Source organism: Gorilla gorilla, chromosome X (genome assembly GCF_029281585.2).
Source record: "Gorilla gorilla gorilla isolate KB3781 chromosome X, NHGRI_mGorGor1-v2.1_pri, whole genome shotgun sequence".
Taxonomy (NCBI): domain Eukaryota; kingdom Metazoa; phylum Chordata; class Mammalia; order Primates; family Hominidae; genus Gorilla; species Gorilla gorilla.
Window position 1 is genome coordinate 167,772,526 of NC_073247.2, and position 12,622 is coordinate 167,785,147.

General features: G+C 42.2%; 1 pseudogene; it reads left to right on the plus strand.

Moving 5' to 3' along the window:
- Positions 1-6,098: 6,098 nt before the first annotated feature.
- The window catches only part of LOC129530139 (phosphoglucomutase-like protein 5), a 35,515-nt pseudogene continuing 28,991 nt past the window's right edge, over positions 6,099-12,622 (plus strand).

Here is a 12,622-nt window from a genome sequence, read left to right on the forward strand (position 1 = left end):
AAATTTTGCAAGTTAGCCATTAATAGTAAGTGCTTTTCAAAGTTGGGCCCAATACATGAAAAAGCCAGAAAAACATACCTGCGTTAGTTTTGCCCATCACCTTCTTATGCTGGCCTCAGGAGATTTATTAACAGCATTCAATATTTTAGGTAGGCTGGATGTGGTGGCTCATGCATGTAATCCCAGCACTTTGGGAGGCTGAGGTGGGAGGATGGCTTGAGGCCAGGAGTTCAAGACCAGCCTGGTCAACCTAGTGAGCCCCTCGGTCTCTCTGAAAAGAAAAAAAAATTTAGGTATCCTGTGGCTACCTCCAAAAACAAACTCCAGAGGAACTGAATTTTTTTTTATTTCATGTGTTGGGATAATGGCTTCTTTTGCAGTTACTTACAAAGAATTTAAGGGTCAGTAAAAATATTTTTTCATCCTTAATAACATGAATTCTCTAATTTGTGTGTGATATAATGCTAGATATTGTGCCAAAAGTGTTACATAGATATAATCCATGCCCATTTTCAAAGATAATACTAATATAGAGAATAAGAATCATTATTACTGTAGTAATTATTATTTTAGTAATAGTAATAATCAAAACAACTACATCAAACACTTATTAAACCCTTATTATGTGACAGGTACTGTGTAAGCAATCTCCACATATTAGCTCCTTAAATGTGATCACTAACCCCATGAGGTAGGTAGCATTATGTCCACTTTATAGATGCAGAAACTGAGCTTTGAAGAGGGAAAGCAACTTGCCCAAGGCCGTGCAGGCAGTCACTGATAAGGGTGGGAAGCGAGAAGTTGAAGTCTGAGATATAAGTTCACAGACACGAGTACACAAACATGTACAAGATACTCGTATGACATGTGGGGTTGCTTGAAATATGTAATTGACTTTCCCCAGCACAAGAAAGTGTTTGGACAGATTTCAAAGGGATCTAACACTTCCTTAGAGGACTGCCCTATGACATTTTTCCGTGTGCTTTTCTGCCTCTTGTCCTATACTTTTGGCATTTCTTCTGCTCTTAGAGGCAATGAGTCAACAGCATATTTTTAGCACCTCCTGTGTGCATAGAAGTGGCCCCTGACTCAATGGGAGTGTATAACTACCATGGGCCAAATCAGTGTGCTTTCCTGTCAGCCGGGGGATTATAGAAGAACATGCTCCCCTGATTCCAACAGAACTTGCTGCCACTCTGATGTCTTCATTGTAAGGCCTCTAAATGAATGTTCAAGAAATTCATGTTAAAGGCACGTGTCATATGTGTAACTTGTAAACATTTGTGTACTTGTCACTGTGTCCTTACACCTCAGGCTTCAACTCTTGTTTTTACCTTTATCAATGACTACCTGTGTGCTGTGTGGCTTTGGGCCAATTGCTCACCCCCTCTAAAGCTCAGTTTCTGCATCTGTAAAATGGATATAATGCCATATATACATAGATATAGATAGACATACACAAATATATATACACACATATATATGTGTGTATATACATATATATAATATACAAACTGAAATATATAGTTATATAAATATTTCAGTTTAAGTTTCAAAAATCACTGGAGGGTATTTTTATAATACCCTTCGGCAATTTTACCTGCTGCCTTTGCACATTCTGGTGAATTTCTAAATGGAAGTCTGATAGAGATTAATCTTTTAATGCATCATAAATAAAAAAGAAAATCACAGAATGATGTAGCTGGAGAGGACCCTGGGGATCTAAAGTGTTTCATGAAAGATTAATGTCCTTGATCTGTTTGTAAGTGTTTTGGAAAAATCTTCCATGGTCAAATAAAACTTGGCAATGTTGGATTAAAGTTAAATAGGTTTTTTTTCCTGCAGAACTTCATAGTCTTTAATATGCTAATGTGTTTTGTGAATCTACAAGGAATGAAGTGTTTCAATACTTATTTTACCCAGATTCTCATTTTGGGACAGGCTGGTCAAGCTGAGTCAGCTAGTATGTTCTCTAGATGGAGATGATGGCTGATGCCTTTTTGAGAGCAAGAGAGTCCCCAGGGGAAGCAAGGGTATATCAGTTGCTCCTATTTCATGCCAAGGATCCTCAGTCTTTAGAGGCTCAGAGAAGGCTGAAAGGCTACTCTAGGCTATCAGGGCTACCATTCATTGTGACCCATGCTACAGAGAAGCTTTGAGCTCAGTGCAAAGGAGTGACCAGCCCCTGAGAATCAGGAAAATTTATTTATTCCTGACCTAGTCCACTGAGGACATACAAGGAATGGGGCAGGGGAGTGTCACCAGCTATGGTTACAAGCTAGTCTGATTCTCTTTCATTAAGAAAACTGGTCCCTGTGAGTTTAGATTGGGAAGCACCAGGTTAAAAAATTTTTAGGCCAGGAGTGGTGGCCACTGTACTCCAGCCTGGGTGACAGAGTGAGAATCTGCCTTAAAAAAAAAAAAGTTAAGTGATGTCTTCTGTTGAGGACCTCTCAGAACTTTTAATATGAAAGTGTGCATTGTGAAGAATGGGAGTAGAGTGTACAGGAGTTTTAAAAGCTGCTTGGTCATGAAACTCTTGCTTTGTGCAGGATTCAAGGGGCACTAACATTCTGAGGAAAATATTTTGGGAAACATTGATCTAATCCAAACTTCTCATTTTACCAGCAAACAACTGTGGGGCCCTCTAAGTTTCCTTTCTCCATCATTGTGACAAATTCATTGGAATTAATTCAATTAAACCTGGGGTCAGCTTTGAAGAGATTTATTTAGCAGGTAAATCTGTTTTGTACATTTTGAGGGAGTTCTGAGTTTCCATAGTCAAAAACCACAGATCAATTTAACCAATCTTTATGGAATATCACCTATGGCCCAAAGACCCTTTAGCTACAGTGATGGTCTACAAAAATATAAACTGTAATTCTTGCAATACAGGAGATTAGTAATAATGGTAAATATAATGATGATGACACCATGAATAGCTAACATTTATTGAATGCCTTTCTATTAGTCAGGCACTTTACTAAGTATTTTAATCCTCCCAACAATTTATGAGGTAGGGATTATAATAATTCCCATCTTATAGTGAGGACACTGAGGTTAGGAAATTATCCTAGCCTAAATGTTAAGTATAAGCATGAATAGAAAGGTGTTATCAGCCTATAAGACATTCCTTTATGAGTGATACAAAGTCCTATATAAATTCAGAGAAAAGAAAAGTGGTTTTAGAAATCCTTGATCAGTGAGTGTGAAGCACGTGGTGGCCCGGTTACTGTTTGGTTGCCCATCTGTCCTCCCTCTGGGGATCAGCACCCCCTTACTTTGGAAGAATTGTTTTCCTTTTCACTGTAAGGTTCTTTCTGGCTATGCGGTGGGGCACATTGCCTCAAACTAGCCCTGTTCCAGTCTTTGAGAACCTTGAAATTGGAACCAAGGGAAGAGGATTGCCTCTTGAATGGTAATTCTCTAAAATCTAGTCTGAGGTGCTGGTGCCTAATCCCTGGGTCTGTGGAAGAAGCTGGGCTGTGAGAGGGGAGAATGATGTTGATGTCAAGAGAGAGGCAGGTGCTAGGAGTGGAGAGATGGAGGCCTGGAGGGTTTCTGGGCTTCTCTGAGGCTTAGGGTTTGGATCATTGTCTTCGTTACTGGAACAAAGGATTTACCATACCTGCTCTTCTGGGAATGAAACCGTCCTGCTTTGCAAAATAAAGTGTCATTAGAAAGAGATCTTAAAAACCCCACACCATAGACAGGTGCACAGATCCCTAGAAGTGTTAAAGTTCTGTCTGTTGGATGCTAAGCCAAGACTCTTAAGTATGTTCTAAAGAGAAACTGGTGTGTGTAGGCTGTGCACTCCCAGGGAGATAGAAAGTTAGGAACTTTATGGGTTGGGCTTGGTGGCTCCCACCTGTAATCCCAGCACTGTGGGAGGCTAAAGTGGGCAGATTGATTGAGCTGAGGAGTTCGAGACCAGCCTAGGCAACACGGTGAAACCCCATGTCTACAAAAACTACAAAAATTAGCTGGGCGTGGTGGCATGTACCTGTAGGCGGGAGGATCACTTGAGCCCAAGAGGGAGAGGGTGCAGTGAGCCATGATTGTGCCACTGCACTCTACCTGGGTGACAGGAACTTTATGGGGAATGGGATCTTGGAGACTGAGTAGAGACTAGAGGAAAAAAAAAAAATACTACCTCCCTGACTGGCCACACTATTCTTTTAAAAAAATGTTAATTGACAAATTAAAATTGTATGTATTTACGGAGGTATAATGTGATGTTATGATATATGTATACATTGTGGAATAATTAAATCCAGAGAATTAATAGATTCATCACCTCAAAACCTATCTTTTTTGTGGTGAGAACATTTGAAATTTATTGTCTTAGCAATTTTGAAATACACAATACTTCATTGTTAACTACAGTCACCATGCTGTGCTGTAGATCTCAACAAAATATATTCTTCCTGTCTCAACTAAAACATTGCACTCTTTGACAACATTTCCCTATTCCTCTCACCCCCTCCAAAAACACCCATTCTTTATGTTGAAGAGAATGGCTGAAAAGTCCCGGCAGGTTTCAACTGGCGGCTTCAGTGGTTTTCCCATCACACCTCAACGTTATTAATAAAAAGGGGAGGGGCAATACATAATTCAGACAGGCTGAAAGTACCATTGTAACCACTTTCTTGACTTCACAGGAAAAGTCCTCTTGTTTTCATCTGTAAAATGGGAACTGCGTGAATACCATTCTTCTTTTCTTCAGCCTCCAAAGAAAAAACAGATGCAAAGCCTTTTATCAATTGCAAAACAGTATACAGTGTGTGTTATTACTCACAGTTGTCTTACTGTGACCAAACACTTTATAAGCCTGCGGCAAGTCAGCCTTACTCTCAGGAAGTGGACAATATTTGGGGAAGGAGAAGCAGCAGGATATTTCAGGACAGTAGCCTTGGTGGGTCCAAAAATTCCTTGAGAGAAATGGGAGACAGAACTTTCTTCCTGCTTTGGGGTTTATCCTGTTAGTCTTTTCTCTCTTCACTCCTATTTTCTATGGAGAATTTCCTGGTTTTGGAGTTTGGGTGCGTTTTATGGAGAGGAGGCAGAACATCTTTAGCTCCAGCAGAATGAAAGGATACATGCAAAGGAACCTAGCACAGTACCTGGTACCCAGTTCTCCTTTCACTTGGCTTTATTCATTCACTCCTGGTAGGGCATTTTAGCCCCCTCCTATTGAAAACGATTAATTCAGGGAAGAGTTCAGACAGTGTGGACAGATACAGTGTAGGACAAGCCTGTTTCTAAGGCAGGAGCTGGGTAGGGAGGGTGAGAAGGGCGAGAAGAATAGGGAAATATGTGTCGTCTGTGTTGCTGCTGTTGCAACCACCACAACAAACAAACAAGTGAAAAAAAAAAAAAAAGAATTGTCCGTACCGGAAAGTGTGCTGTTTTGGAGGAGGCTGGGGAAAGTGTGGATGGCTCGAGTGGGTCCTGTTGGATTGAAGTCTGACAGTGGTGATTCCCTTCAACAAATGGTCGGGGGGGGGGAGGCTACACACACACACACACACCCCACACGCAGCGCCCAGCCTCCGATTTCAGCGCTGGCAGGAGATAACCATTCTTAGCTCGCCTTTCCAGGGTTGTTTTTGGCTGAGGCTGTTGGCTGATGGCAAAAGGTTTCAGCCCCCTCCCAAATCCCTCCCCATCCTTGTTCTAAAGAGAAACTGGTGCGTGTAGGCTGCGCACTCCCAGGGAGACAGGGAGACGGGCCGGGCGCCGGAGAGGAACCCGGACTCTGCCCAAAGTCTCGCCGCCCGCCGGCTGTTTTCTGGCGGAGGGTGAGCCCCGGAGGGCGGCGATCGCGGGTGAAGGCTGGGGCCAGGCGCGGGTGGAGGCGTCACCGGGGTCGGGCTAGCAGGCCCTGGAATCAGGCTTTTGGGACACCCCGAAAGTGAGTCCAACCTGGGGAGAAACTGAGGGCACCTCGGGCGGTCTGGCCGCGGAGAAGGTGGGCGGGAGAAAACTTTACAGGAAGGCAGAAGCAATCTCTGCCGAGGGAGTCAGCTAGCGGCCGCGCGGAGAGGAGGGGCGGGCGGTCCCCAGGCGGGCGGGCGCAGGGCTCAGGGCGCCGACCTGCCGGAGAGGGGGCCCGGGCGCGAGGCGGAGTCCCGGCGCGCAGCCAGGCTGGTGGAGGCCCCCGGCAGGCTGCAGATTCCCTCCGGCCCCGGGAGCCGCAGCAGGACCGGCCAGGAGGCGCCACGGAGGGGAGCCCCATCCCGGTGCTGACAGTGCCCACCGCGCCCTACGAGGACCAGCGGCCGGCCGGCGGCGGGGGTCTGCGGCGACCCACCGGCCTCTTCGAGGGCCAGCGCAGCTACCTGCCCGACTTTATCCAGAGCGTGCTGTCGTCCATCGACCTGCGCGACCGTCGGGGCTGCACCATGGTGGTGGGCAGCGACGGCAGGTGCTTTAGCAGGACGGCCATCGAGATCGTGGTGCAGATGGCCGCGGCCAACGGGGTGAGTGTCCGGATGCCCCTCGCTTCCCGCCGCGCCGCCGCCATGCCCTCTCCTAGCCCTTGTCCCGCTGCTGCCTCCGGGCCCAGCTGGGAGGCCCCTGCCCGGCGCCGGCTTTGCTACCTCGCTCCCGCGTCCTCACCCTCCAGCGCCCCACTCCCGCCGCGCTCGCAGCCTCCCCGGCGCACCCCGGACACTGGGTTCTATTAGTACCCACCGCCCCCAAAAGCCTTGAGGGGTTTCCGTCGTTCCTGGAGCCACTCCGGGCGCCCCGGACTCTTCTCCGACTCTGCGCACATCCCGCACCTGCTCATTTTTCTTTCGGACATTCTCTTACCCGGCCCTGTGGATTCCAAGGCAGCTCCCAGTTTTCCATATTGTTCCCAACGCGTTCACTGCCCACAGTCCCCACACAAACTTCTTTCGCAGGCTCACAACATAGTCCCTCTGCCCCGTGCCCTTTTTGCAATAATCTGCCAGTCCCCTAAGTCTTAGCTCTGCCTATTTAACAGTAGTGGTGTCTCAGAACACACACACACACACACACACACACACACACACACACACACACACACACACACGATCCCTGACATATTTGGCAAGAGTAGGCCCTGAAGGTTTTTAATATTTTGGTTCTTTAACCCAGTGGAATTACTGAATGATTTATTTAATTAGGGTAGGGATGGAGTGGATCCATTTGTTTGATGCTAAACAGCCTGAGCTCGCAGTTCCCAGGGGGCATATCTCTAAATGGTCTGAAATGAGATTTGCAGTGGTTTTCTTAATGCAATTCCCAACTTCTCTCCAAATGCCTTTTGACATTTGACAACATTTCATGCCTCTTCCCCTTTCGGTTTTCATCCTTGTTTTCTCTCCCTTCTCCCACGACCTCGGTAGTCTTCTGCAATCCAGATTCTCAGACTTCGGGTTTTTCTCCCTCTGCCCCTTTCCTCTCTGTCCTATAACTAGAAGCACCTTTGGGCATAGACCCATATCCCAGTTTCCTCTTTCCCAGGTCCAGCAGCATCTCAAGGACATCTACAAGAGGGATACCTAATTTCAGGGGTCTCCGAATTATATGTGGGAAACATCGTCTAAAAAAGTAATTTTATCCTTATTCATGCAACCAGACCCACACTCATAGAACTTTTCTTTAAGGGGAGTGTCTTGCAGATGTATAAATGAGTGTTAACATCTTTAAAAGCGAAACTGAACAATTCCCTGGCATTTGAATTCCCTCCTTCCTTCCCAACCCTCTCCTTTTCATTTTCTCATTTATTATTAAAAACATTTTTAAAGGATCTCCATGCTTCATATTTATCTACTATAATTCCTCCTTCTCGGTGTTGCAGGGATGGGGAAAGAGGATTTTTTTAAAAACACAATAAAAAGCAATTGGGAGAAACAGGGCCAGTGGTGTTGGGGTGGGTAGTGGAATTGTGATTTTTGACTCCAGTAGACAATGATGCTGGATATATGGGGTTTGGTTTCTCTCTGTCTCCTCACTTGGGATTGATGAAGTTTGGCTAGAATCAGGGAGTTGAAGAGAGGTTGACAAATGGTCTTTCACTCTTCTCTGACAGGCTGTTCCTGTGGAGTGATGGAGAATAATGAGCCTTGGGAGAGCTATGGGAGCTCTCATACTCCTTCCCGAGCCAATTTTTTAGGGAGTGAGAGAAACATGGCCTGTCCAATACTTGTTGTGGGTCAGGATATTTTTGAAGCTACGGTTGTTGATTTGCATGGGAAAATGATTATGTCTTATTATTTCTTGTCCCACTTTACCATAAGGGCTCCTCAGCTTCTTACTTCAATGGGTCTTCCATGACAAACACACTTTATTAACTCTAAGAGTGGAATTTATTTTAACAGATAATTAGCATAGGTCAATATATGCTTAAAATAGAGTCAAATTAAACCTACTAGCTGTTATAAAGGACAGATGACAAAATCCACATAGAAGCATCGACTCTTAAATAATCTGAAAGTACTACTTCTAAGAGGGGTGGGCATGGGTGAAGGGAATGGTGGACATGTTTCAGAATTTCAAACAGCCAACTTTAACCAATCTTTTCCTCATTTTGTTCACCTTCTTGGGGGCTTATGCTAAAGTGAAGTGAACAGCCATAAGGCTGGCTTCAGGAGAAAGACGGTCTAAAAGAACTGGATAATTATAAGCAAAATTGGTCTTGAATGATTGAAAATTGATGAGAATGTGCTTGTCTCTCTCCTGATTTGGCATCCTGAGTTAGACTCAGGAATACCGAACTTGGATCCCAAAGGCTTTGGTCTTTTTTGATATCCTATTGGATAATCATAAGCAGGCTAGAAAAATAGGAAACTAGAATTTATTCTCTTTGAACTGACAAATCTGACCAGTGGGCTGCATTCTCTATATCTGAAAAATCTTGGTTTTGATGGAAAAAGTTAATTTTACAAAGCAATTTTCTTTTTTTTAAATTAAATTTCATTTTATTTTTTGAGACGGGGTCTCACTTTGTTGCCCAGGCTGGAGTGCAATGGTACAGTCTTGGCTCACTGTAGCCTTGACCTCCCCAGATTCAGGTGATCTTCCCACCTCAGCCTCCTGAGTAGCTGGGGCTATAGGTGCACGCCACTACACACAGCTGATTTTTGTGTTTTTACTACTCATAGGGTTTCTCTGTGTTGCCCAGTCTAGTCTCAAACTCCTGATCTCAAGAGATCTGCCTGCCTTGGCCTCCTAAAGTGTCATGAACCACCATGCCCAGCCTACAAAGCAATGTTCTAGGAAAAACTACAGTTACTCTTTGATTATGTAATTGCTGGAGAAGAAAAGCATGGCATTTCTAAAATGATGAACTATGTTACTTATATTTTAATATCTCATAAAGTTTGAAATAGACATTTCAAACATAAACATGTATAAAAATTTTTATAAATTAAAAATATAAAATCAAAAACATTATAAAATTATTTTATTATAAAATTATTATAGAATCAAAAACATTATAAATTTAAACAACTTTTTTAAAAATTTATTTTGGGATTTCCCATGGAGTGATGGAGAATAATGAGCCTTGGGAGAGCTATGGCAGCTCTCATACTCCTTCCTGGGCCAACTTTTTTAGGAAATGGGAGAAATATACCCTGTTCAATGTTTATTGTGGGTCAGGATATTTTTGAAGCTATAGTTGTTGATTTGCTTCAAACTTTAAAAAATTTATTATAAAATTATGGGATGTAAAAAAATTTATTATAAAACTGAAATTTTCAAACTTTCAGAAAAGCAGAGAGATGAGATTAATGGCACTCATAGGCAAACATAGAATATAGATTGTAAACATTTTGCTATATTTGTGTCATGATTATTTTTTGCTTGTGTTTGAAAGTATATTAAAGAAAATGATATTTTACCCCTAAATTCTTTAGTGCAGATTTCTAAAAAATAAGAACATTTTCCTGTATAGTTACAAAATCATCTTTTCAAACAAAATAAAAAATAGTTTTTTATATCTTTTATTACCCAGTCCACATTCAGATTTCCTCAATTATTATGAAATGTCCTTTTATTTTTTGAGACAAAGTCTTGCTCTTTCACACAGCCTGAAGTGCAGTGAAACAATCATAGCTTATTGCAGCCTCAAACTCCTGGGCTCAAGTGATCTTCCTGCCTCAGCTTCCTGAGTAGCTAGGACTATAGGTGCACACCACCATGCCCAGCTAATTTATTGTTTTTGTAGAGATGGAGGTCTTATTACGTTGCCCAGGCTGGTCTCAAACTCCTGGCCTCAAGTGATCCTTCCAGCTTGGTCTCCCTGAAATATCTTTTGTGGCTGGTTTGTTCAAATTAGTTTCTTCTAATCAAGGGACACACATTGCATTTGATTATTTAGCTCAAGACTTTTTTAACCTGGAAAATACCCTCACTCTTTGTTTATGTATTTATTTAATGAAATTGGCTTGTTGAAAAACTAGTCAGTGGTCCTGTAGAATATTTCCCCTTCTGGAATTTTCTGGTTGCTTTTTATGGTGTCATTTAACTTTTCACTCTGTTTTTTCCTGGTTAACTGGAAGTTAGTTCTAAAGGCTTTTAGGCCTGGTATAACAAAATACCAAAAACTGGATGACTTATAAAGAACAGAAATTTATTTCTCACAGTTCTAGAGACTAGCAAGTTTAAGATCAGGGAGCATGCGGTTTTGATATCTGGTTAGGACCAACTTTCTGGTTCATAGATTGGCCTTCTTGCTGGGCCCTCACATAGTGGGAGAGACTAGCTAGCTCTCTGGGGCCTCTTTTATAAGGGCACTAATTCCAATCATGAGGGCTCTGTCCTTATGATCTAATGACCCCCTAAAGGCCCCACCTTTTAATACCAGCACCTTTGGGGTTAGGATGTCAACATATTAATTTTGGGAAGACATACATGTTCAGCCCATTGCAAGGTTTAGTTAGATTCAGGTTCAACTTCTTTTTTTAAAGACTATTTCATAGGCAATAATGTGTATTCACATCCCATCATTAGTGATGGTGAGATGACCGCAAGGTTAGGGCGATCACTGCCTATCTCCTCTGCTATATTCCCCCTTGGGTCAAGCCAAGTGGGGATGTGAACTTTGTACCATGTGTATATTCAGTTATATTCTGTATCAATATTTACTTGATTGTTTTAGCATTTATTAATGATCCTTGCTTGAGTTGATTATTTCATTAGGGGTTTCAAAATGGTGAATTTCTAATTCTCTAATTCTATCGACATGTTTTAGCTGGCATTTTTCTATAAGCAGACCATTTTCTTCACAACTGGGTTATTTGGCTACCCTGAAACATAGTTCCTTCCGGGAAGGCAGAACATATGTTTATTTCTGTCTTTTAAAAATTACTGGTGTTTGGAGTGAAGATTAGGTGAGTTAACTACCTCCACAGGTGACAAATGAATTTTGTTTTGTCTCACTTTTGCTTTTTTGAATATCACTGTGGCTGCTTGGATTTTTATATTTAATTTGAATGGATTAGGGAATAAATGAGAAGATAGGTTTTATCTGTTTCTGTAGTTTTTATGTGGCTATGTGAACTTACATTTAAAAATTCCCAGAAATATTTTAATTCCCCTTTAAAGATATAAACTATGTCATACTATAAAGCAAAAGAAAAACCAATCATGTAAAGAGTAAATAGTATCGTTTAAATGAATTGTGGTTAAGCTTAGTTTGTAACTAATTAGTTTTTTATTTTCTTTCTACTTTTATCTGCTTCAGAGCCTCTTCAGTGGTTTAGATCTTCTATGTGTCAAATTATTCTAATCTCTTAAAAAGTTTAAGAGCTAAAATACAACACAATGACTACAAGAATGCCTTTGTCCTTTTCTGGGTGGGTACGCCTAAGGCAACTTCTTTTTCTCTTCTTTGTTCTTTTCTTCTTTCTTATTCTTAAATCATCTTCAATATTGGACAGATGACAGCACTATGCCTGCCTCAAGATGTTTCTGACTTTTTCTTTTTCTTTTTTTTTTTTTTGAGATGGAGTCTTGCTCTGTCACCCAGGCTAGAGTGCAGTGGCACAATCTTGGCTCACTACAACTTCTGCCTCCTGGGTTCCAGTGATTCTCCCAACTCAGCCTCCTGAGTAGCTGGGGTTACAGGCATGCACCACCACGCCTAGCTAATTTTTTGTATTTTTACTAGAGACGGGGTTTCACCATGTCGGCCAGGCTGGTCTTGAACTCCTGACCTCAAGGGATCTGCCTGCCTTGGCCTCCCAAAGTGCTGGGATTACACGTGTGAGCCACTGCGCCCGGCCGTTTCTGACTTTTTCTAAAGTCTTCTTTCTCTGGAGATGACATTATGTAATAGCACTGTTCAATAGAAGTTTCTTTGATGATGGAACTGTTCTATAATCTGCATTGTCCCAGCCACTAGCCATATGTGACTACTGTAACACTTGAAATGTGGCTAGAGCAACTGAAGAACTGAATTTTGCATTTTACTTAATTTTAATTAATTAAAATAGAAATGCAAATAACCATAAGTGGTTAGTAGCTACCATACTGGACAGCAAAGATCTATAATTCAGCATTTAAAATCGATTTTGTTTTGTTTTCAAAAATGGAGTCAGACTGTTACAACCCAAAATAACTGTAGGTTAAATTAAGGTAAACCACC